General features: G+C 41.2%; 1 pseudogene across 1 annotated transcript in view; it reads left to right on the plus strand.

Annotated features, from left to right (window-relative positions):
* Positions 1-318: 318 nt before the first annotated feature.
* LOC148142190 (uncharacterized) overlaps positions 319-26,534 on the plus strand; it is a 49,885-nt pseudogene continuing 23,669 nt past the window's right edge. Inside the window, exons 1-2 of the transcript XR_015752192.1 lie at positions 319-361; positions 2,544-2,733. The product of XR_015752192.1 is annotated as an uncharacterized LOC148142190 (transcript). The remainder of the gene's footprint in view (positions 362-2,543; positions 2,734-26,534) is intronic.

A 26,534-nucleotide genomic window follows, 5' to 3' on the forward strand; every position in this document is an offset into this window, starting at 1 on the left:
TAATAGACTTCAGAGTCACAGTCTTAGTTTATAACTGCCTGATGGCTGGTGTGTGGGTCTACACCATTGGCACCGTTTGGCATCACACTCCCATCATCTAACCAACTGAGCTAACCAACAAATTTGGAAGCATAGTTTCTCTCGCATCTTAGTAGAATCTAGAAATATCTCCCCAGAAAGATTGAGATATTGAGAGTCAGTTGGAGCTTTTAAGATTGAGAACTGGCAATGGATTGTAAAAAATATGGAGCTGAGTTGGGTAGAGTTAAGATATGGAGTGTGACCTAACTAAATGGTGCAGAGTGCTTGAAAGGCTGAATGGTATTCTTTTGTTCCAGCATATAGAATTGTGGTTTGGAGAGTATGTAGTCAAATTGTGACTTAACTCTGATTGACTGGGTGAACCTCATGCATTGAATGCATATCCATAGTTATGGTCAAATTAACTATGAACTATATGGCTCCAGTATAAACGAGAGGCAGGAAGGGTGTGGGGCTGTGGACATGGCACTGACAGCACAGATCCATGTCGAAATCTTGGTGGCTAAGGGAGTAGAAGCCCTGTCTCTTTTAAAAAAACATGCTACAACCTCCTGTCCATATGCTAACACCAGATTGACAGCCGGTGCAGTATGCAGAATCACAGACAAATAACAGAAAGCAGGGAATGCAAAGAACAAAGAACAGGACGTTTGGCCCATCAGGCCTGCAGCGACACATGACACCTTTCAAAACTTAAAAACCTTTTGCCTCTGCATGGTCCCTCTATTCCCTGCCTATTCATGTTATCTTGTTAAAATGCCTCTTAGATGGTGGTATTGTATCTGCTCCTACCATCTCCTCTGGCAGCATATTCCAAGCACTTATGACCTTCTGTGTAAAAAAAAAACTTGCCTGTCACATCTCCTTTCCCCTTTTACCTTAAACCTATGTCCCCTAATAATTAATATTTCTATCCATTGGAAAAAAAAGTGTCCAACTATCCATTCTGTTCATAACTTTTATAATTTTGTGCACTTCTGTCAGATCGCCCCTCAGCGTCTGATGTTCAAGTAAAAACAATCAAAGTTTGTCCAATCTTTCCTCAAAGCTAATACCCTCCAAACTAGGCAACATCCTGGTAATGCTTTTCTGTATCCTGTCTTCATCCATCCCATTGTGTGGTGATCAGAACTGTACACAGTATTCCAGGTGTACATGACTTGCCAATGTTTATTCTTTCTGCCCTGACCGATGAAGACCAGTGTGCCATATGCCTTCTTGACCACTTCACCCTCTTGTGTTGCCACTTTCAGGAAACTGTGGACATGTACGCCTAAATCTCTCTGTATGTTAATGCTTCCAATGCTGCCATTTATTGTATATATCCCTCCTGCATTAGACCTTCCAAAATGCATAATCTTGCATTTGTCCAGATTAATTTCCACCTGCCATTTCTCCGCACAAGTCTCTAGCCTGTCTGTATCCTGCTGTGTCCTCTGGCAATCCTCCTCAGTGTCTGCAGTTCCCCCAATCTTTGTGTCTCCTATAAACTTACTAATCGGGCCACCTACTCTCTTCCAAATCAATTATGCATATTACAAACAACACTGATTCCAGCACTGATTCCAGTGCTACTAATCACAGATCTCCAGTCAGAGAAACACGTTTCCATTGCTATTCTCTGTCTTCTGTGACCAAGCCAGTTCTGCATCCATCTTACCAACTCACTGAATCCTATGTGACTTTACCTTCTGGATCAGCCTGCTATAAGGGACCTGGTCAGAGGCCTTGCTAAAGTCTATGTAGGCACCCATCACCCTGCCCTCATCAATCATCTTTGTCATTTTCTCAAAAAAACTTGATCAATATTGTGAGACACGACCTTTGCTACACAAAGCCATGTTGCTAATAAGTCCATATTTTTCCAAATGTGATAAAATCTTGACCCTAGGAACCTCTTGTATAATTTCCCTACCACTTACATAAGGTTTACCAGTTTGTAATTTCCCAGATTATCTCTGTGCCCTTCTTGAACAAGGGAACAACATTGTCTATTGTCTAATCCTCTGGGATCTCTCCAGTGACTAAAGAGCATATAAAGATTTTGTACAAGGCCCCAACGATTTCCTCCCTAGCCTGCTTCAGTATTCTGGGATGATTACCATCAGGGTTCTGAGGACTTGTCTACCTTAATGTATTTCAAAACAGCAACCACCTGCAGTTTTTTAACTGCATACCCCAGAAGATCAATGTATCCCCCTAGACTTGCTATCCACCATGTCTTTCTCCTTTGTGAATACTGGTGCAAATACTCGCTAAGTACCTCATCCATTTCTTCTAGCCCATGCATTAATCTCCTCCTTTGTCCTTGAGTAGATGTACACTTTCTTAGCCACCCTCTTGCTTCACATATATATGTAAAACACCTTGGGATTTTCTTGAATCCTGTTTGCCAAGGACATTTCATGGGACTGTCTCGTCAGATAGGACAGATAAGAATGAAGCATTTGTGAAATCGGAAGCAAGTTAAGAATTTTTTTAAAATTGCTTTTCCTTTTTAGCTCCACTGGCTGCACCTGTGAAGAGTAGATTAAGAAGAACAAAAGAATCTTGCATGGCTTCCAATCTTTTGAATTTGGCTCCAGACATTTCAGTTGATGAGCGTACTTTGTTAGAATCAAAATGTGTCTCACAAATGGAAAATACGGCTGGATTACCGAACCCCACCAAGTATCCTGCAGCGTTCAAGAGGTATCGGTTTGTACATGTTTTCTTGTGAGAACAGAACAAACACTATTTATAGGTGTCATAAATTCACAGTATTGTCATGGTGTAGATAGAGGCCATTTGGTTCACTATGTAGGCACTGGCTTTATGAGCATTTTAACTAAGTGCCAATCTTTTGTCTTTTCCCTGTAATCCTGCACATCGTTTCTATTGAAATAATCATCCAATGCCTTCTTGCATGCCTCAGTTGAACCTGTTCCAACACCTTTTCAGGCAGTGCATTCCATACCTTAACTACTTGCTGAGTGAAGAAGTTCTTTCAAACCTCATACTTCTTTCTTTTGCAAAATACTTGAAAACTGTGCCATCTGGTTCTCAGTTCATTTATGAGCATAAACAATTTCTCTCTATGTATGAGCGTCAGATGATTGGAGCATGGCAAATGTTATTCTCTTGTTCAGGAAAGAGAATAGGGATAACCCTGGGAATTACAGACTAATTAGTCTTACGTCTGTGGTGAGCAAATTATTGGAGAGGATATTGAGAGGCATGATTTCCGATTATTTGGAAAAGCATAATTTGATTACTTGGTAAGCATGGCTTTGTGAAGGGCAGGTCATGCTTCACAAACCTTATTAAATTCTTTGAAGATGTGACAAAACATGTTGATGAAGGAAGAGCAGTGGATGTGGTGTATATGGGTTTTAGCAAGGCATTTGATAAGTGTCCCCAGTGGTAGGCTCATTCAGAAAGGAAGGAGGCATGGGATAGTTGGCTATCTGGATACAGAATTAGCTGGCCCATAGCAGACAGAGGGTGGCAGTAAATGAAAAGTCTATACAAACAACCAATAAAACGAATGTGATTTACAAAATACTATGTAAGGGCTGTAATAAATACTACATTGGACTGACAGGCAGAAAATGAGCCACCAGGATACATGAACACCAACTAGCCACCAGAAGTCATGACCCATTGTCACAGGTATCCTTCCATACAAACGAAGAAGGTCACCACTTCAACTGGGACAACACACCCATCCAAGGACAGGCTAAATCAAAACATCCACAGGAATTCCTAGAGGCTTGGCATTCAAACCGGAACTCCATCAATAAACACATCGACTTGGACCCCATTTACCAACCTCTGAGAAAAAGAACCGGAAATGATATCACCAATCTTAAGAGACCAAAACACATAAATAGAAAGTGGTATATAACACCAGAGCTTCACCAGAGGCTCACTGATGATGTCACCTAGCATGGTGACAAAATGTCTGAAATCAAACTTTGCAGCTCAGCGAGCAAACTTACAACCTGAACCTCAACCAGAGCTACAAATCTTCTCAAACATCACAGATGGAAAGTATTCAGCCTGGAGCTTGGTGGCCAGTGGTGTTCTGCAGGGATTTATTCTGGGACCTGTGCTCTTTGTGATTTTTATAAATGACTTGGATGAGAAAGTGGAAGAGTGGGTCAGCAAGTTTGCTGATACATGAAGGTTGGTGGAGTTGTAGATAGTGTGGAGGGCTGTTGTAGGTTGTAACGGGACATTGACAGGATGCAAGATTGGACTGAGAAGTGGCAGATGGAGTTCAATCTGGAAAAGTGTGAAGTGATTCACTGTGAAAGGTCGAATTTGAATGCAGAATACGGGGTTCAAGGCAGGGTTCTTGGCATTGTGGAAGAACAGAGGGATCTTAGGGTCCATGTCCATCGATGCCTCAAAGTTGCCAGCCAAGTTGATACTGTTGTTAAGAAGGCATATGGTGTGATGGCTTTCAGTAGCAATGGGATTGAGTTTAAGAGATGTGAGGTTATGCTGCAGCTGTATAGCGACCCTGGTTAGACCACACTTGGAATATTGTATTCAATTCTAGTTGCCTCATTATAGGAAATGTGTGGAAGCTTTAGCGAGGGTGCAGAGGAGATTTACCAGGATGCTAACTCAACTGGAGGGCATGTCTTATGAAGAAAGGTTGAGGGAGCTAGGGCTTTTCTCATTGGAGCAATGGAGGATGAGAGGTGACTTGATAGGGGTGAACATGATGTTGAGAGGCATCAATAGCCAGAGACCTTTTCCCGTGGTGGAAATGTCTGTGATGAGGGGGCATAAATTGGAGGAAAATATACGGGAGATGTCAGAGGTAAGTTCTTTACAGAGAGAGTGGTGGGTGCGTGGAATGCACTGACAGCAGTGCTAGTCGAGTCAGATACCTTAGGGATGTTTAAGCGACTCTTGGATAGGCATCCAGAAGGAAGTACAAAGAAAGGTATAGAGACATAGAGATGTACAGCATGGATACAGACCCTTCGGTCCAACTCGTCCATGCCAACCAGATATCCCAATCCAATCTAATCCCACCTGCCAACACTCGGCAGTCTGATCTTAGAGTAGGACAAAAGGCTAGCACACCATCGAAGGCCGAACAGCCTGTCCTGTGGTGTACTTCCCTCTGTTCTATGACATTATGGGGATTTAGTCAAGTAAAGAAGGAGCTTATAGGACCCAGACCTGGGCTGTTGTGTTCCCAATAATCTCAAAAGCCTTTGTAATGATATTTAATTAGTTAATGTAATTTCTACATAATTGATGTCATGTAATAAATTACATTTTATTAAGACAAGAGCCTCTTTTTGTTATGGCTCCCTAATGGCTGGTTTATCTAGCACTGTAAACCAAATAGACCCTTGGAAGCCATCATGAAAAGAAAAGAAATGGCAACATGCTTCTCTCCACAGATGCAACTTTCAACTTTCTTTCTTCTGGGCATAAAATGTTAAAAAATCTTTATGTACCTCACAACCGAGAAGTCTTTGACCTGGGTGGAAGGGCATGTAGAAGGGCTACCCACATGGTACCTTAACCTCACATTACCCTTTCACAGGATCTGTTAAAGTAGCTGACAGTGATGCTGAGTCTTTAAGTTACAGAATATGACCACAGACAACTGAAAAATGGGAAGTTTGCCTTCCCTCAACTATCCTGCATTACAAGGGACCTCTAAGATTTGTTGTACAGATTCACATTTCTGAAGAAGCTCTGATTGGAATCGCCTGGCAGAAATTCAGAGGTCATCCTTACAGTGAGAAAGAAGGAGTGGAGTGGCAATCTGTATGAGATTGTTACTCCTTGGAAAATCTGCTCCATGATGTCAAAAGGAATGCCAGAAGAAGATTTTGCTGGTCTCTGTAAGTTTATGGTGGAACCTCAACAAAAAGCAGGACCTCCTCAGGTTAGTTACGTTGATTAGCAATAACAATAAAGGTTATCAGATAAAGCAATAATGAACCTCCAGGGAACAAAATTGAGAGCATGAACAAGCTGGGTTCAACAATAATTCAATTTCTGAGAGCGAAAGAGAATGTCCAAAATATTTAAGAAGTGGAAGTAACATGTTTATCTATTTCAACCCAAAGTAATGTCTGAATGAAACAGAAATTCCACTGACAGCACATAACCCAACGCAAGATGCGACTAAGACAAACAATGTGCTAAGATGCCGGAGACTACAGAGAAAACTGTCAGTTGCTGTAGCATCTATTACACTGACAGCAATAAAGAATAGATATCTAACATTGAAGTGCTCTCCAAAAGAAATACCAGAAGTTAAACACCCTTCGGTTGAAGAGAGAACTACAGACCTCAGATCTTCCAGAAGACGGCCCAAATCAACTACCTGAGGTAGTTTTGAGGAAGGATCACTGGACCCGGAATGTTATCTTTGATTTCTTTTCACAGATGCTGCTAGACTGCTGAGCTTTTCCTGCAACTTCTGTTTTTGTTTCAAATCAATTACCTTCTACCTAACAAATGGTTATTCTTCCTATTCCGAAGGGAACACATTTGGAGAGAACAGAAATACCTCCAGATAATCTAAATTTGTAAAGTTAACATTTTTAACAAAGATGAGTAAATGTAAAGATATAAACAAAAGTAGAACTTTATAATAATTGAGGAACTTGGGGAGGGTTGGATATTGTATATGTATCTGATAGAGTTAATAATTGATGGAGTGGAGACAGCATTACCACTGTAATCATGCCAAAAGGACTTGGTTAGTGTAAAGAAGGAGTGTGTAGAATATAGACCTGAGATTACTGTGCTCCTAACAGTCTCTATAGTGAGCTATGTAGTATTGATGGGTCTTATAAATAGTTGCCATAATCCAATAGACTTCATAATGTTGACTCAACAAGACTCTTGTAGCTAATTCAGAAAAGTGGATATCCTAATCCATGTTGGATTATATATGAAGGATCAGGGAAAAGCATAGTGAAAGGTATATCCTGAGAAAGGACGGTGAGTGTTTATTGACTGGTTGCCATGGAGGATTGAGGGCACTTTTGATCTGCATATCAAAACTGGTCTTTTGGCCTTCTACATGAGTAGCCAGAGTTATCACTGGAGCTTTCTTTAGAGTTATGGGAGTCAAATAAAAAGGTTCTGTAGAACACAAGACCAGAACTAATAATAAATAGTTATTTATGTAAATTTTAATTATATGTAACCTGATGGTGTTGGAGACTAGATGTGATCTCAGCTGATGTTAATATGGGAAAGAGCAAACCCTAGAAAGAAACCTGGCTTGATGAATCATAATTTGTTCTTTTCTTTGAATTTGCCATGGTGGTCTTTCACTGAAGTATTATACACAAGGCTGCAGATGTGGTTTTATCAGACCATAAGATATAGGAGCAGAAAGTAGGCCATTCAGCCCTTGAGTCTCTTTGCCATTCAATCATGGCTGGTAAGTTTCTCAACCCTATTCTTCCACTTTCTCCCCGTAATCCTTGATCCCTTTGATACTCAAGAAACTATATATCTCAATCTTAAATATACTCAATGACCTGGCCTCCATAGTCTTCTGTGGCAGTGAATTTCATAGATTCACCACGCTCTGACTGAAGAAGTTTCTCCTTATTTCCCTTCTAAAAGGTCTTCCATTTACTCTAAGGTTATGCCCTTGCGTCCTAGTCTGTCCTGCCAATGGAAACATCTTCCCACCATCTACTCTGTCCAGGCCATTGAGTATTCTGTAAGTTTCAAATAGATCCCTTCATATCCTTCGAAACTCCATTGAGCATAGACCCAGAGTACTCAAAAGTTTTTCATATGTTAAGCTTTTCATTCCTGTTTTAACAATAATACAAGTTTATTACACAAAAAGAACCAAACGACTTTTATGTAGGAAAGTTTAAAAGTCTTCAAATACTTGGCAAAACAAAATCCCATCTAGTCTCCAACACCATCAGGTTACATATAATTAAAACTCACATAAATAACTACTTATTTTTAGTTCTGGTCTTGTGTTCTACAGAACCTTTTTATTTGACTCTCATAACTGAGACCTTAGTTGCTTCTGTTTTGAATAACGGATTTTGAACCAAAACTCCTAGTCTAGAAATTTTCACAACTGAAACCTTTACACTTTAGTAATTTATTTCCTTAAACGTTGTCAACACATTTGTTTTTTTTTAGAAATTTTTAAAAAATTCTTCTAAAAAGAAAATTGTGCTGTTTATTTAGGCTTTTTTTTAAAGAGTTGAGACTAAAATCCATAAAGCTTAGACTAATTTGCATCTCTCCATCACTACCAAATAATTTTAGCACATTATTTAATGGTAGCAAAACGTTTCCACTTCATAAAAGGCTCTTTTCAGAACTTCGTTCCATATTTAAATATTTGCCCACCCCTTCCAGAGTTTACACAATAATATTAACTTTAATAAGAGTTCACAATAAAGCAAATGCAACTGTTGCAACTATTTACATTAGGTACTTTCTTGAGACATATGTAGACTGGCTCTCTTGTGGTGTTGCTTTGACAAGAGTCAGATGCTATAGAGTGCAAGAGGAGAGAGCTAAATGGCTGGATGGACATGTTCAGTAAAAGGATTTGGAAAGCATTTGTACAAGATCTTCTTAGAGACAAAGTTAACAATCACACAATACTAGGTTATAGTCCAACAGGTTTATGTGGAAACGCTAGCTTTTGGAGTGCTGCTCCTCCTTTTAACTTTGTGCTTTTGAAGTGTAAAGCTGCATGTAAGGTGTTACTATAGAAGTAATCTGATTTTTCTTTGATTTCAATGGGAAAGTAAAATCAGTTTTGTAAGAAATGGATTATTTCAGTAGTAATTTTTTAATTACCGTAATCAGTGCTTTTTGATTATCTCCTGGGAACTAAGTATTCTTTTCCTTGCCGAATAGATATAGATCAATGATCAATTATATGTCCTTTGTCATGAGCCAGGAACCCCAGCCATACTTCCAGTGAGAAAATAAGACTTTTTAAAAAATACTGTATAAACTCTGAGAATACTTTGCCTAATAGTGGTTAGGTTTTTGGGATATGAAATGTGTTGCTGGAAAAGCGCAGCAGGTCAGGCAGTATCAAAGGAGCAGGAGAATCGACATTTCAGGCATAAGCCCTTCTTCAGGAAAGGGCTTATGCCCGAAGAATAAGCCCTTCTTCATTCCTGAAGAAGGGCTTATGCCCAAAACGTCGATTCTCCTGCTCCTTTGATGCTGCCTGACCTGCTGCGCTTTTCCAGCAACACAATTTTAAACTCTGATCTCCAGCATCTGAAGTCCTCACTTTCTCCTAGGTTTTTGGGATAGTCTTGTGATGAGTGATCAATGTTCAAGCAGGTGAGAAGTATTTAAAGTGCAGGATGGGTCACTGTTTCACACTGATCTTAAATGGTTGTCAGTCATTTAACATTGCCTTGACAAACTCTTTTGATTGAGATTAATTGTTGAAGGAAGTTTTGAAGTTTAGAATACCCTATACAGTCGCCAGGATGTCTGGCACCCAGCAGAAAAGTGCCGAAAATATGTATCGCTGCATTAACATTCACTCATTTTAATTGATTCGCTACAGAGTGCTAAGGATGTCCTGAGGTAACGAAAAGCACCGTGTAAATACATGTTCTTCCCTTCTGCAGCTGTGAAGTGCTCTGGGACATCCCGAGGACATGAAAGGTGGTACATAAATGTGATTCATTCCCAAAATCTCTGCAAATGCATTGAGTCTGGAACTAATTTCCATTTCTGAAGACAACTTCCATTTTGAAGCCATTCTATTTCTGGCACAGTGTTCTATTTTTAGAACTGTATTCTGTTTCTGTAGAAATGTTCTGCAGATTGTACCTCATTTTTGGTGAGGTGTTTCATTTTGGCAGCTATGTTCTATTTCTGGAACTGTGTTCTATTACTGTAGCTGTGTCCTGTTTTTTGCAGATTAGTTCTATTCTGGGAGATGTTCTGATTCTGTAGACACGTCCTGTTTTAGGAGAGGTCTCATATTTTAGGAGATTTCCTGAATCTGTGGCAAGTTATTCTGTTTCGTAGGGCAGCAGGTGTCTGGGTTTAGGGTAGATGGTTGCTTTTAGAAAAGTTACTTTTTGTTGCCTAGGTGCTGCTGTTTATTGGGCAAGAAATCCTTTGGATAGCTGCTTTCATTTCAGTAGTTGCCTGTTGGAGTGATGTATTTAGGAGAATAGTTCTGCTTTCGGAAAGGTACTCTATTTTGGGAGATGCATCTCAGGTGGGGTATTCTATTTTGGGAGAGTGGTGTGTTCAATAAATATATATCTCATTTTGAAAAGTGTGTTCTTTGTGCACATTCCCACTTTTAGCATCTTTAACTCTTTCATTCTGACAAACTTTGACCTCTGTGCCTCAGACTGCCATTGAAAATGAACCTGGCCTCTGCAAGAGTTCACACTTTCCCAATAACATGCCTGGAGAAATAAAAACCAATTTTTGTTCTGATTTATTTAGCTACTGAGTTTAACGTGTATCTCTTCACATTTTCAAGAAGCAGCAGGACTTCACAACACTACATGAAAGTTTAGGCTTTAACTAATAAATGTTTGGGTTATATCAAATTCATGGATTAAGTTTACAAGAAAACTATTTATTGGATGTATATGAAGCATGGTCAGACTTTGATAGATTCAAAAGAATCTATCAAATTGTTTTGTGGAAGAATATATCATCTGCACCTTAACAGATAATAAAGAGTTGAAAAAAATAAAATTAGAGAAACTCTGGTTCATTTAAATTCACTTAGTTTGCTGGATTATGTTCGGTTGTCACATATGGACAGGCTTCTGGTTGTAACTGCGATATGGTTCTCAGAGCAAGAGTTCCTGTTGGATCAGATGTGTGCTGCTTTAATAAATATCCTTGGGGATGCAGTTATTTCTGGCAGCCTAAATGGAACAATGAGTGAATTTTGCAGCCTCATAAAAAATTGAGGACTTCTTGATTTCACTTTTCAAGATAGTTCAGATTTTGGGTGCAAGCATTAGTGCAGTGGAAGCATTACAGCCAGAATGAATGTGAATGAAAGCATCTTTAGTAGATTTGGATACCACAGCAGAGGGTAGGATTGGAACAGCAGATTATGGAATTGAACCCCAGGAATGCTCAGTGAACAGGTAACAAGTATTCCAGATGTGACTTAAATTATCATTCATGATGAACTGCCCACTGCAGAAAAGCAGGATCTTCAAAACAACAAATAACACATAATTCTAAGGTTGAAGATTATGATTATGATCAATTAGAATGAATTGTACTGGTACTTAAGTGGATGTGACAGCATATTAGTATTGCCACTAGCCCATTAATACAGACCCATACTAATGTCCTGGGGACATGGGTCATTTTGAGTCTGATATGACCTCTTCAGAACAATTCTGAAGATGTCAAACTGGACTCAAAATGTTAACTTTGTTTCTGTCTTCACAATTGCCGCCAGACCTACTGAGTTTCTCAAGCAGTTCTCATGTTTGTGCAAGAAAGAGACTTTAGTTTCAATACATTACATGATCAAATGAGGCCCATGGAACATTCAGAAAATGGGACTAAAAACAACTTCTCATGAAGTTTTGGTGGCTGCAGGTGAACAGGAGGAAAACGGATAAGTGGGGCAAAACAACAAGAGTGGTATTTGGAAATAATTTGGTGTTCATTCTGAAGTACCAGTTAGGAGACAGCCAGTTCTGTGGCACAGATGGATTTGTGTAGAAAACATTCTTACTGATGGGCATGATAAATAGCTTAGGGTTTTAGAACACAGAACAATACAGTGCAGAACATGCCCTTCGGCCCTCAATGTGTTGCACCGACCTGTGAACTATTCTCAGCTCGTCCCCCTACACTATCCCATCATTATCCATGTGCTTATCTAAGGATTATTTAAATCTCCCAAATGTGGCTGAGTTAACTACATTAGCAGGTAGGGATTCCACTCTCACCTTACCACTCTCTGAATAAAGTTTTGAAAATGACTGGGTAAAAGCGATGTCAGAATGGACTCTTTCACAGCAAGAAAAATAATCCTGAAAATCTTTGTAGATCTTTAGGTCAAATATTCAAGAGAATGTAAATCAATTGATGTAAAAAATGGCACTTCTGCATGGAGATGACTTTCAGAGAGAGGTATTTCTGAAATTGCCCAAGGAGGCAGAACAAGAAGATAGAAAAGAGACAAATTAATGATGCATCAAAGCCTAGTATTTTTCAATGAGAGATGTTTTACTGAAAATATATACTGAACTAAAAAATAGATTCCACATTTTTTTTTGGTATTGAAATGGGAAACTTTCAGACCCTTTCTTGATGCATGTTATGAACTTTAATAAGGTAGTTTAAGAATTTTTTTATTCATTCATAGGAAAGGTTAGGCCAGCATTTTTGCACAACACGAATTGCTCTTGAGAAAATGGTGGTGAGCTGCCTTCTAGAACTCTTAAAGTCCATCCAGTTTAGCGTGAATAGTAACGGTGAGAGAGGAAATCCCTGACAGCAGCCCCTACCCACACTGAAGCTATCCGAGCCGAAACCATTGGTGATCACGGTTGCTTTGGGGTTATTATACAACGTTGAGACCCATTGAGCAAATACCTTTCCAACGCCAAACCTTTCCAGTGTGTAGAACAGGTATGACCATTCAACCCTGTCAAATGCCTTCTCCGCATCCAACGAGACTACTATTCCTGGTATTCTTTCCTGATGACAGACTTCAAAACCCTTCTAATATTATTAGATGATCTACGGCCCTTGATAAATCCCATCTGGCCCTCTTTTATGATATATGGCAATACCCTCTCCAGCCTCAATGCTAATGTTTTAGAAAGAATTTTAAAATCTACATTTAGCAAAGATATTGGTCTGTATGATGCACAATCGTCTGGGTCCTTTCCTTTTTTGAGAATGAGAGAAACATTCGCTTCTCTCAACGAAGGCGGGAGGCAACCCTGACTATATGAGTAGTTGTACATGTCCATAAGTGGACCAGCTAATACTCCTGTAAACTCTTTGTAGAATTCAACCTGAAATCCATTTTTTTAAAAATAGATATCTTTACGAGTTTACAAATAAAAAAAAACCCAACTGTAAACTACTAATCTAACCTTTAACTAACCAGAGTGTATAATTAAGTCTCTTACATTATTCAAAGAAGAGAAAAAAAAACAACAGATAATACAGAAATTGGGTAGTGAGTTACATGCTTGGAATGTATTAACATCAAATTGTAACAAAACCCGTATTCGTGCGGGATTCCTCTCCCAAGGGGCCCCGGACCAGCCAGGTTCGCCATCTCAATTAAATAAAAGCCCTTGTTAGGATGGCCGAAATATCTGTATTTATGTAATTCAAGAAGGGCTGCCATATTTTATGGAATAATGCGGTCTTTTGGTGTACCATATTTGTAAGGAAGTCAAGGGGAATACAGCCCATGATTAATCTGTGCCAATTTGAAAGTCCAGGGAGGCCGTCAGCCACCCAGTTTACCAAAATATTTTTCCTTGCACAGGAAGAGAGAATAGAAAATAATCTCTTCCCGTGCATATCCAGGGAGGGTAAGTTCGAAAAGCCCAAAAGGAGAGATACAGGGTCCACTCTAATTTCCATTTCTAAGATTTCTGTCAGAGCACTTGCTACTTTAGTCCAATATCTACAGATCTTATGACAGGTCTATAAGCAATGTACAAGAGTGCCCACCTCTATTTTATATTTGGGACACATTGGAGATGCTGCTGAAAATGTGTTGCTGGAACAGCGCAGCAGGTCAGGCAGCATCCAGGGAACAGGAGAATCGACGTTTCGGGCATAAGCCCTTCTTCAGGAAGGGCTTCTGGAAGGGCTTCCTGAAGAAGGGCTTATGCCCGAAACGTCGATTCTCCTGTTCCCTGGATGCTGCCTGACCTGCTGCACTGTTCCAGCAACACATTTTCAGCTCTGATCTCCAGCATCTTCAGACCTCACTTTCTCCTCACACATTGGAGATGCTCCTGCCTTAAATTTTGCCAATCGGTCTGGTGCTATATGGGTCCTATGAAGTATCTGAATGGCCTGTGTTCTGTTGCAGATGGTGATTCTTCTGGCATTTTCCCAAATGTCATTCCACGTTTCTATAGAGATTTCCAGTCCCAAATCCTGATCCCATGTTTTAAGCAGATTATCATATCCCCCGATACTTCATCATGTAGTAAATGATAAATAGTGCTGACGGAAGATACCCCCATTGGCCATAGCACTCTACGTTCTCTATCTGATTTATAAAGACTATCAAATAACGTAGTCTTCTTCTGTATGCAGTCTCGAATTTGGAAGTATCGAAAGAGGTCTCCATTAGGTAATCCAAATTTCTGACGCAGCTGTTCAAAAGACATCAGGGCCCCTTCTTTAAACAGATCCCCTAAACATGAGATACCCCTGGATCTCCAGAGTTTGAAAGTGACATCTGTAAGCCCCGGTTGAAATCCCCATGCTCCCACTATCGGAGCATACGGGGATGTTTTATGTGAGTTGCCCTCATTTTGCCGCTTTAATTGTGTTTAGTATAGGGTTTTTACATTGATCCGTAATGATTTTCCTCTTGTCTGAAAATAAAAGGTTAATAAGTGGGCATTTTACTTGAGAAGCCTCAATATCCAGCCAGATTGATTGTGGGTCAGACAAGACCCAATCAGCTATGTAACTTAATAGGGAACTTAACTGATATTTCCTAAAATCTGGGAAATCCAATCCTCCCCTTGCCTGTGGAAGCTGTAGCTTCTTCAGCTTAATGAGGGGCCGTCTGTGATTCCAGATGAAGGAACCCAACCAGCCATATAATTTACGTAGTGCCAGCTTCGGCAGCCTCACCGGAAGCATTCTCATAGGGTATTGGAGAAGAGGCACGACATTCATTTTAATTAGTGCTATTAGATTACTTACAGATTAGATTACTTACAGTGTGGAAACAGGCCCTTCGGCCCAACAAGTCCACATTGACCCGCCGAAGCGCACCCACCCAGACCAATTCCCCTACACCTAACGCCAAGAGCAATTTAACATGGCCAATTCACCTAACCTGCACATTTTTGGACTGTGGGAGGAAACCGGAGCACCCGGAGGAAACCCACGCAGACACGGGGAGAATGTGCAAACTCCACACAGTCAGTCGCCTGAGGCGGGAATTGAACCCAGGTCTCTGGCGCTGTGAGGCAGCAGTGCTAACCAATGTGCCACCTGCCGCCCAATGTGCCACCTAGCCAGGAAATTGGAAGGTCTCCCCATCGCTGGAGGTCCTGCCTTATCCTCTCCAGTAAATGCACAAAGTTAACCTTGTATAATGACCAAATACTGGGTTGATAAAATGCCTAAATACAAGAAACTCTCCAGGGGCCACTGAAAGGGAAAGTGGGATCCGTCCGATAGGTGGGATATACTAGCAAGGCCGCCCATTGGCATAGCCTCCGATTTTGAGAAATTAATTTTATAGCCTGAAAATGCACTAAATGTATTAATAACTTGGATTAAGCGAGGCACCGACATCAAAGGAGAAATAGAAGAACACATCTGCATATGTTTACCTGTACCAATCCTCGGGGCCGTTATATTAGGATCAGCCCGTATAGCTTCTGCTAGTGACTCAATTATTAGCGTAAATAGCAATGGCGAAAGAGGACATCCCTGACGGCAGCCCCTATCCACACTGAAGCTATCCGATCCTAATCCATTGGTAATCACAACTGCTTTGGGATCACTATACAGTGTTGAGACCCATTTGGTAAACACCTTTCCAATGCCAAACCTTTCCAATGTGTAAAACAAATATGACCATTCAACCCTGTCGAATGCCTTTTCCGCGTCTAATGAGACTACTACTCCTGGTATTTTTCCCTGATGGCAGGCTTGAATCACATTCAAAACCCTTCTAACATTATTGGATGATCTACGGTCCTTAATAAACCCCGTCTGATCCTCCTTTATGATATGTGGCAATACCCTTTCTAGCCTCAATGCTAACGTTTTAGAGAGGATTTTAAAATCTACATTTAGCAAGGATATTGGTCTGTATGACGCGCAATCTTCTGAGTCCTTTCCTTTTTTGAGGATAAGAGAGATATTCGCTTCTTTCAGCGAAGGCGGGAGACAACCCTGACTGTATGAATAGTTACACATGTCCATAAGTGGACTAGCCAATATTCCTGTAAATTCTTTATAGAATTCAGCTTGAAAACCATCTGGGCCAGGTGCCTTACCGCTCTGAAGTTGTCTGATTGTGTCAAGTATTTCTTGGCTTGTTAAGGGAACATTCTGGACCGATACCTGTTCCGGAGTTAGGTCCGGAAAGGTCAGGTTTTTAAAAAATGACTGCATCCTCCTAGTCCTGTCTTTGCAATCCTGCGATTTATATAAATCAGAATAAAATTTTCTAAAGATTGCATTAATCCTTTTATGATCATGAGTCAGAATACCCGTACTTTCCTTGATAGACGTGATAGTTTGAGGGGCCTTCTTTTTCTTTGCAAGAAATGCTAAGTATCTACCTGGTTTATCGCCAAATTCATATAACCTTTGTTTTGCAAATAATATTTCCCTCTTTGGGTAAGCGTGGTGTTTAGAGCTGTCCTAAGGGCCGTAATCCTTTGTAATTTGATAATAGAAGGTCTGTCAGCGTATGCTGTTTCAGTTGCTATTAAGCGAGCTTCAAGCAGACGCTGTTGTTCTCCCTTTAATTTTTCTGGGTCGCTGAGTATGAGATGATCAAACCTTGCGCGTAAACTTTGATGGTCTCCACATCATTGATGGGTTGCTAGCCGTACCTGAATTAATTTCTAAAAAAGTTTTAAATTCTTGAGAGAAGTACTTTATAAATTTACTATCTTTCGTCAGAAAGGGGTCCTTAGGCCAATGCCAGGGGGATGTCTCATTGTTCCTCACCTTGATTTCCATATACACAGCAGCGTGATCGGAAATTGCTCTACTGCCTATTTTACAGGATGATATGGAATTTTAAAAAATCGAGGGGGCAAAAAACATATCGATTCTGGTATGACATTTATGTGGATTGGAGTAAAAAGAAAAATCTCTGCCCTGTGGATGAAGACATCTCCATACATTTACTAGTCCTAATTTGTTATTCAAATCCATCAATTGTCTAGATCTGGGAGATACTCCTGCAGTACTCTTGGGAATCCTATCTATTTCCGGATCCATAATACAATTAAAATCTCCCCCTATAATTGTATGTCGAGCATCGAGAGCCATCAATTTTGAGAAAGGTTCCATTATAAATTTAAAAGGCAATACAAATTTAAGATCCCATATTCCTCTCCATTTATAAGGGCTTTAATCAGAATATATCGTCCAGATTCGTCTTTTATCTGATTTAGGATTTTGAAAGGGAAATTCTTCCGAATAAGAATAACAACTCCCCTGCTTTTTGAGCTGAAAGAAGAAAAAAAGGCCTGATCAAATCCACCCTGTCATAATTTCAAGTGTTCTTTATCCAATAAGTGTGTCTCCTGTAGGAGAGCGATATCAACCCTTTCTTTCTTGGGGTTTGATAATATTTTCTTCCTTTTGACTGGTGAATTACTCCCCTTGACATTCCAGGTGCACCACTTAACCAACTGATCAACCATAATCGTCCAGGCAAATCCGAGACCTTTCGGGAGGGGAAACTCTATCCAGAACATCCCGAGCATAGAGCATATAAAATTCACAAAAATAAAGGCTTTTTAATACACTCACATCAAAATAATAAAAAACTATTTCTAAATATATTTCTAAATGTATTTAAATGGAGATTTTCCCCTTGTTTCCAGAGCGTATCACTTCCTTTCCAAAAGTCCGTCGTATCCTGTCCCATCCAGTGCCCCACCCTTGACCCAGGCGCTTCTCAGTAGGATGAAGAAAATTCAAATATACTACAGCGGTAGAGTTAACAGTGAGCACCCTACCCCGCCCCCCCCCCCCCACACCAACACCTGGATATATGGTAATATTAATACCATGTATAAACATATATTACTATAAAATTACAGCCTCAACAAGTAATAATTAATATAATAATACAAAATAACAGGGGAAAACAACCTCGCTCCTAAAGACAGAAATAAACAGGATAAGGTAACCACCCCTACCAACATTAACTAGATCCCCTAGCCGATATTTATATAAAAAAAGGGGAGAAAATCACTAAGCAGAGAACAAATAAATAAATCCCTCTCCCCACCCCCGAAGAAAATATTAAACAGTAAGGTAAAAAAAGGAATTAGTATAAAAAACGGGGGATGTAAACCGGAGTGGGGGGAGAGCAAAACAACATCAATTAACTCTTACAATTTATCTAAGAGAGTCCAAAAATTCCTTGGCCTTTTCCAGCGATCCGAAGTTATACACGGACCCTTCATAGTTAAAGCGTAGCGTCGCTGGGTAGCGCAAGGAGTACTGAATATTTACGTCCCTTAAACACTTCTTCGCTTCATCAAATGCCTTTCTCTTTTGGACCAGAACTGAGGAAAAGTCCTGGAATAACATAATCTTGGATCCTTTATAAATCATGGTTTGGGGAACTTTCCCAAGATTCTGGAAGCTTCTAAGAGCATCTGCCTCTCCTTATAGCTCTGCAGCCAGAACAGGACTGGGCGGGGGTGCTGGTTCGAGCCGGGCCCACGTATTGCAACCCGGTAGGCCCATTCCACCCTTACCTGACCTGATCCAGCCTCCAGATTTAAAAGCTGTGGAAGCCACTGTTCGAGGTCGTCAATGTGATTCTCTAAGGTCCGGACTTGCTGCTCGAGAGTCCGGACCCGATCCACGGCTGATTCTGCTGTAGTCTCGGAGGTCGCGGCCTTTAGCTCCACCCCTCCGACTCGGTGCTCAATTTCCTTGATGTCTCGGTTGTGCTTTTGTAGCGCGGCCGAGAGTGAGTCCCATCGGCTCTGGGACTCTTCAATGAAGGCGCGATCTTCACATCGAGTTTAGAGATTATTTCCGCGAGGCTCGCCACCATAGGTAAGTCCCCCGGGGCAGCTGCAGATGCCTCTACTGCAGCTGGAGAGGGTGGGGGAGGGGTTCCTGCCTGCTAAGAACTGTGGGCCCCCCTCCCTTTAGTCATTTTTACTGGAGATTAAATTGTTTAAATTCAGTACTAAGCAACTAATTACATTAAGTAAAAACTATTTTGAATGATTTGGTGAGTGTGGTGGAGGTGGGTGACCCACTTTGCCCAAGTCTTGGGAGGAACACTGTAGACCCGGACTTGCTGGGTCGCCGCCATCTTGGATCCCCCCCTGGAATCCATATGGGCCAGGTGCTTTACCGCTCTGAAGCTGCCTGATTGCATCAAGTACTTCCTGGATTGTTAGGGGCGCATTCAGAATCGACACCTGTTCTGGGGTTAGGTCCGGAAAGGCCAGGCTTTTAGAAAAGGACTCCATCTTCCTGGCCCTATCTTCATAATCCTGCGATTTATACAAATCAAAGTAAAACTTTCTGAAGATTGTGTTGATCCTTTTATGATCGTGAGTCAGAGTACCAGCACTTTCCCTGATGGACGTGATAGCTTGAGGGGCCTTTTTGTTCCTTGCGAGAAACGCTAGCTATCTGCCAGGCTTATCGCCATATTCATATAATCTTTGCTTTGCAAATAATATTTCCCTCTTTGCCATTTGGGTAAGCGGGGTATTCAGGGCTGTCCTAAGGGCCGTAATCCTTTGTAATTTAGCAACAGAGGGCCTACCAACGTACGCTGTCTCAGCTGCCTTTAAGCGAGCCTCGAGTAGACGCTGTTGTTCTCGCTTTTATTTTTTCTGGGTCGCCGTGTATGAAATGAGCAGACTCCGCACATAAGCCTTAGTGGTCTCCCACATCATCGACAGGTTACTAGCCATACCAGAATTAATTTCCAAAAAAGTTTTGAATTCTTGAGAGAAATATTTTACAAATTTACTATCCTTCATTAAGAAAGAATCCATACGCCAATGTCGGGGGCGCCGTTTCATTGTTCCTAGTCTTGATTTCCATATACACTGTAGTTTGATCAGAAATTATTATATTACCTATTTTGCAGGATAACATGGAATTCAGAAAGGTCGAAGGGGCAAAAAACATATCAATTCTAATGTGACACTTACGTGATTAGAATAAAAAGAGAAATCTCTGCCTTGCAGGTGGAGGCACCTCCACACATCTACTAATCCTAGCTCTTTATTCAAATCTGCTAATTGCCTGGATCTGGGGGATTTACCCGCAGTACTCTTGGGTATCCTGTCTATCTCAGGGTCCATAATGTAATTAAAATCTTCTCGTATAATTGTGTAACAAGCCCCGAGAGCCATCAGTTTGGAGAATGCTTCCATTATAAATTTGAAAGGATGTGCTGGGGGACAATGAAGATTCAAAATCCCATATTCCTCTTCATTTATAAGGGCTTTAATCAGTATGTACCGTCCAGATTCATCTTTTATCTGACTTAAGATTTTGAAAGAGAGATTCTTCCGAATGAGAATAACTACTCCCCTACTTTATGAACTGAAGGATGAAAAGAAGGCCTGATCAAATCCACCCTGTTGTAATTTCAAGTGCTCTTTACCCAGTAAATGTGTCTCCTGTAAGAGAGCTATATCAACCCTTTCTTTTTTGAGGTTTGATAGTATTTTCTTCCTTTTGATTGGCAAATTACTCCCCTTGACATTCCAGGTGCACCATTTAATCGAATGACCAACCATAATCGTCCAGGCAAGTCCCCATCAAGTTTGCATCAAACTTGAGTAGTTTGGTGCTTTGTTAAAATGACTAAAGGAAAGAACGCCCGCAGCTCGCAGCAGGCAGGAACCCCTCCCCGCCCTCAGCGGAGACGTCGCAGCCGCCCCGGGGGACTTACCTACAGTAGCGAGCCTTGTTGCTGTAATTACCAAGCTGGAAGAGAATATTGACGTCATCATAGAGGAGTCCAGAAGAAGGTGGGAGTTGCTCTCGGTCACACTGCAAAACCCCACCGGGTTGCATTACACGGGTCCGGGTTGGAGGAAGAACCCCATCCAAAACACCCCGAGCATAGACCATAGAAAATTCACAAAAATAGAGATTCTTTAATACACTCATGCCAGTATAGTAAAAAAACTATTTCTAAATAAAAAAAAAATATGTAAAAGGAGATTTTCCCCCTTGCTTCCAGGGGGCATCACTTCCTATCTGAAAACCTATCGTATCCTCTCCCAAACAGTGCCCCACCCTCAACCCAGGGACCCCATAATAAAATAGAAAAATTCAAGTGTACTATAAAGCTAAAGTTAACAGTGAGTACCCTACGCCCCCCCCACCCATACTAGCACCTAGATACATTTAGTAATGATAATACCACGTATAAACATATAAAACTATAAAGTTACAGTCTCAGCAGGTAATAACTACGTATAATAACATAAAAATAAAAAAAGGGGAGAAAACCCCGCTCTAAAAGAAAGAAATAAGGTAGGACAAAGCACACGCCCCCCCGCCCCCCCCCCCCCCCCCCTTCACCTGAATCAACTAAACCGCCTGGCCTATATAAAAAAAAGGAAATCACATTGTGGAGAACAAATAAGTCCCCCTCCCTACCTCCCGGAGATGATATTAAACAATAAAGGAAATAAGGGGGAAAAAAAGGGTAAACCGGGGGAGGGGGGTGCAGAATAGCATCATTAACCACATGGATTAATTCTTAGAATCTATTTAAGAGAGTCCAAAAATTCCTTGGCCTTCTCCAGTGATCAGAAGTTACAGACGGATCCTTCGTGGTTAAAACGCAGCGTTGCTGGGTAGCGCAAGGAGTACTGAATGTTTACGTCCCTTAGACGCTTCTTCGTTTCATCAAATGCCCTCCTCTTGCGGACCAAAGCTGGGGAAAAATCCTGAAACAGCATAATCCTAGATCCCTTATATGTCATGGCGTGGGGTCTTTCCCAAGGGTTCTGGAGGCTTCCAGGAGCATTTGCTTCTCTCTGTAACACTGAAGCTGGAACAGGACCGGGCGGGGGTGCTGGTCCAACCCGGACCCGTGTAATGCAACCCGGTGGGGTTTTGCAGTGTGACCGAGAGCAACTCCCACCTGCTTCTGGACTCCTCTATGAAGACGTCAATCTTCTCTTCCAGCTTGGTAATTACAGCAACAAGGCTCGCTACTGTAGGTAAGTCCCCCGGGGCGGCTGCGACGTCTCCGCTGAGAGTGGGGAGGGGTTCCTGCCTGCTGCGAGCTGCAGGCATTCTTTCCTTTAGTCATTTTAACAAAGCACCAAACTACTCAAGTTTGATGCAAAATGACTAACTGTATTGAATAAAAGTTATTTTGAATGGTTTGGCAGGTGTGGTGGAGGCGGGCAGCCCACTTTGCCTGAGTCTTGGGCAGAGCACTACAGACTCAGACTTGCTGGGTCGCCGCCATCTTGGATCTCCCTACTGATCCCCTTTATCAACCTTTATTCCCTTGTATCCTCAAAGAATTCCAGCAAATTTGTCAAACGTGATTTCCTTTTCATAAAACCATGTTGACTCTGATTACATTAAGTTTTTCTAAATGCGTTTTTATTTCACCTGTGATAATGGATTCTAACATTTCCCAAGACAATTTTAAGCTAACTGGCCTATAGTTTCCTGCTTTCTGTCTCTCTCCCTTCTTCAACAGGAGAGTAAGATTAGTGATTTTCCAGTCTGCTAGAAGCCTCCTGGAGTTGAGTGACACCTGGAATATTTTGACCAAGCCTCCAATATTTCTGCAGCCATTTACGTTAAAACCATTGGATGCAGGCAGTCATGTTATAGCAACTTGTCTGTCTTTACTCCAGTTAGTTTGTCAGATACTTTGTCCCTGTGATAAAGACTGTTACAAGATGTTTTTTCCGATTAGTATCTTGCTTATCAGTTATCATTGGGATATTTTCTCAGTCATTCATAGTGAAGACCAATTGAAAATATTGGTCGAAATTGTCTACCATTTACCTGTTCCTCATTATGAATTCCCTAGTTGCATCTTCCAAGTATCAACATTTACTTTAGCTATTCTTTTCGTATCTGTAGAAACTCATACTGTTTGTTTCTATATTTCTTACCAGTTTACTTTCATAATCAGTTTTCTCCACTGTTACTATCTTTTTAGTCTTCAGGTTTATAAAAGATTCTCAATTCTCTAGCCTATCACAACTTTGTTCTTTTGAATGCCTTAGATTTTGATACTCTCATTGTCACCCGTAATAGCCACTGGTGATTCATACCTTCTTATCGAGTACTTTTTGACAGAAATAAACGTTGCTGAGCATTATGAAATATCTGCTGAAGTGTGTGCCACTGCTCATCCACTGACCTTCTCCTTAATCTATTTTCCCAGTCTACTTTAGACAGCTCTTCCTTAATGCCTCCATAATTGTCCTTATTTAAGTTGAGAACATTGGTTTGAGACCCAAGTTGGTTTACCTCAAACTGAATTTGGAATTTTAGCATTCTAACTTCGTGTCATGCTATCATTCTATCTATGATGTCACACTCAGTCAAATGCATCCTTGATATCAAGGACAGTCCTTTTCCCTTCCTGAGATGTGTTCAGCTCTTTTATGTTAGGATGGAATAAAGTCAGGAGCTGAGTGGACCTGGTCATATCCAAACTGAGCATAAGTGAAAAGGTGGGTGTTGAGAAAGTGCTGTTTGATGGCACTGTTGATGACCCTCTCCATCACTTTACTGATAATTGAGAGTAAGTTGATAGGACAGCATTGAAAACAACAATCACAGTCGGTCAACATCTGATGAAGAGTCATCTCGACTTGAAACATTAGCTTGCTGTCTCTCCAGAATGCTTTCTGACCCACTGTGATCTCCAGCATTTGTTGTTTTCAGTACATTCCAGCATCTGCAGTAATTTGCTCCTATATTATGATAGGACTGGGTAATTGGACTGGGTTGGATTTGTCCAGCATTTTGTGTACAGGACAAACATGGGGCAATTTTCCATATTTTCGGATACATGTTTGTGTTGTGACTGTACTGGAACAGCTTGGCTAAGGGCATCAGAAGTTCTGGAGCACTAGTCTTTGGTACTATTGCCAAAATGTTATCAGGCCCCATATCCTTTGCTGCAGCCAGTGCCTTCAGCTGGTTTTTGGTATAATGTGGAATGATTCAACTTGGCCAAAGGCTGGCATTAATGATGCTGGGTACAAAAGGAGCGGGCTGAGATGGATCATCTGCTTGGCATGTCTGGCTGAAGATTGTTGCATCTGTTTCAATCTTGTCACTTGCATAATGAGGCTTGCTCCTCATTGAGGATTGGGATGTTTGTGAAACTGCCTCCTCCACACGTTGTTTAATTGTCCATCACCATTCTTGATTGAATATGGCAGGACGATCTGAACCATTTGTTGTGGGATTGTTAATTTTATCTGTCACTTTATGCTTATGCTGTTTAGCAAGTAGTTCCTGTTGTTACCCCATTTTTAGGTATACCTGGTACTGCTCCTGTTGAGCCTTTCTGCTGTCTTCATTGAACCAAGGTTAATCCTCTGATTAAGTTACAAAGACAGAGCAGGTATTATGCCTAATATGTCCATGAGATTGCAGATCGTGTTGAAGTACAATTTGGCTACTAGTGATGGTCCACTGTACCTCATTTAGTTTGGTAATAATGGCACATAACATGGTGAACATCCTCAATGTGAACAAGACCCTTTGTACCCATAATAACTGTGTACACACACTTTCTGATATTACCAACCACAGATGGATCTACTACAGGTAGATACAGGATGAGATCAGGTACATTATCCTCCCTTGTTTGTTCCTCATCACCTGCCACAGGCCTAGTCCAGCGAGTATACCACTTGGGACTTGACCACCTCAGTCACTGCCACATTGCTCTTGGTGATGAAGGTTGCTGGCCTCTACCCACAGTACATTCTGTGCTTTTGCCACTCTTATTGCATCCTCCAAGTTTTAGATACCCCTACCCAAAAGTAGAGGAGTTTGAAACTAGAGGGCATACGTTTAAGGTGAGATTTGAAAGATTTAAAAAGACCCAATGGGGAAACTTTTTCATGCAGAGGGTGGTGCATGTATAGAATGAGAGGAAGTTGTGGTGGCTGGTACAATTACAACATTTATAAGGTATCTGGATGGGTATATCAATAGGAAGGGTTTAGAGGGATATGGGCCAAATGCTGGCAAATGAGACTAGATTAATTTAAGATATCTGGTCAGCAAGAGCAAGTTGGATCGAAGACGCTGGTTCTGTGCTGCACAATTCTGTGACCCTATGACATGGTGTTCAACATGCAGAAGAACTGATTCATCAGTTTAGTCGGTGGGGATAATCAACAGGTGGTTTCTTTGCCCTCTGTCCAGTCTCCCAGTTCCTCCATCTCCATCACAACTGTTCCAATGCTGCCACCTTCTTCTGGGGTATTTCTGTTATTTCCTTTTTCCTCACCTGAGGATTTCTCACACTGTGGTTGACAGGACTCTCAGCTGTGCATGATCCAACTTCCACACTTCTGCCGTCATCTTTCCTGTCCCTCACAGAATAACAGTAGGGTTCCTCTCATCTTCATTTTTCACTCCACAAGTCGCAACATTCAAAGGATCATCCTCTACTATTTCCACTACCGCCTGTAAGATGCCATCACCAAAAACATCTCTCCTTCCCCTCCTGGGTTAGCATTCCACAGGAGATAATCCCTCTGAGACACCCTGGTCCACTCCTCTGTCAATTCTAGTACTTGTTCATCACAACCCCTTCTTGCTCCTTCCCATTGCAATCGCAAAAAGTGTAAGATTCCCCTTTCACCTCAATTGCTCCTCACTGTCCAAGGCTCCACACACTTTCCAGGGGAAGCAACATTTTATTTTACTTGTTTTAATCTAGTCTACTGTCTTTGCTGCTCACAATGTAGTCTTCTTTCTATTGTCAATACCAAACAATGGTTGTCAGTAGGAATGACCCCAAACTCCCAGTTACTTGCTATTTCAATAACCCTTCCTGATGAAGGGCTTTTGCCTGAAACGTTGATTCTCCTGCTCCTCAGATGCTGCCTGACCTGCTGTGCTTTTCCAGCACCACAGTCTCGACTCTGATCTCCAGCATCTGCAGTCCTCACTTTCGTCTAGTTTCAATAAACCACCTTGCTCCTGAGTAACATTTCTATCCTGGACCTATTACAGTGTTGCAAAAACTGAACACAAGCTGAAGAAACAACACCTAGGTCATTCACATACCACACGGAAACAGACCCTTTTGTCCTACTTGTCCGTGCCGATCCTAAATTAATCTAGTCCCATTTGACAGCACTTGGCCTATACCCCTCTAAACCCGTCCTATTCATATACCCACTCAGATGCCTTTTAAACGTTGTAATTGTTCCAGCCTCCATCACTTGCTCTGGCAGCTCATTCCATACACACACCACCCTTTGCATGAAAAGGTTGCCCTTGCAGTCCCTTTTAAACCTTTCCTCTCTCACCCAAAACTTGTACCCTCTAGTTTTGAACTCCCCCACTTCAGGGAA

The sequence above is a fragment of the Chiloscyllium plagiosum genome, unplaced genomic scaffold, assembly GCF_037043375.1.
Source record: "Chiloscyllium plagiosum isolate Xiang-an unplaced genomic scaffold, Cpla_swu_hap1 HiC_scaffold_30, whole genome shotgun sequence".
NCBI lineage: Eukaryota > Metazoa > Chordata > Chondrichthyes > Orectolobiformes > Hemiscylliidae > Chiloscyllium > Chiloscyllium plagiosum.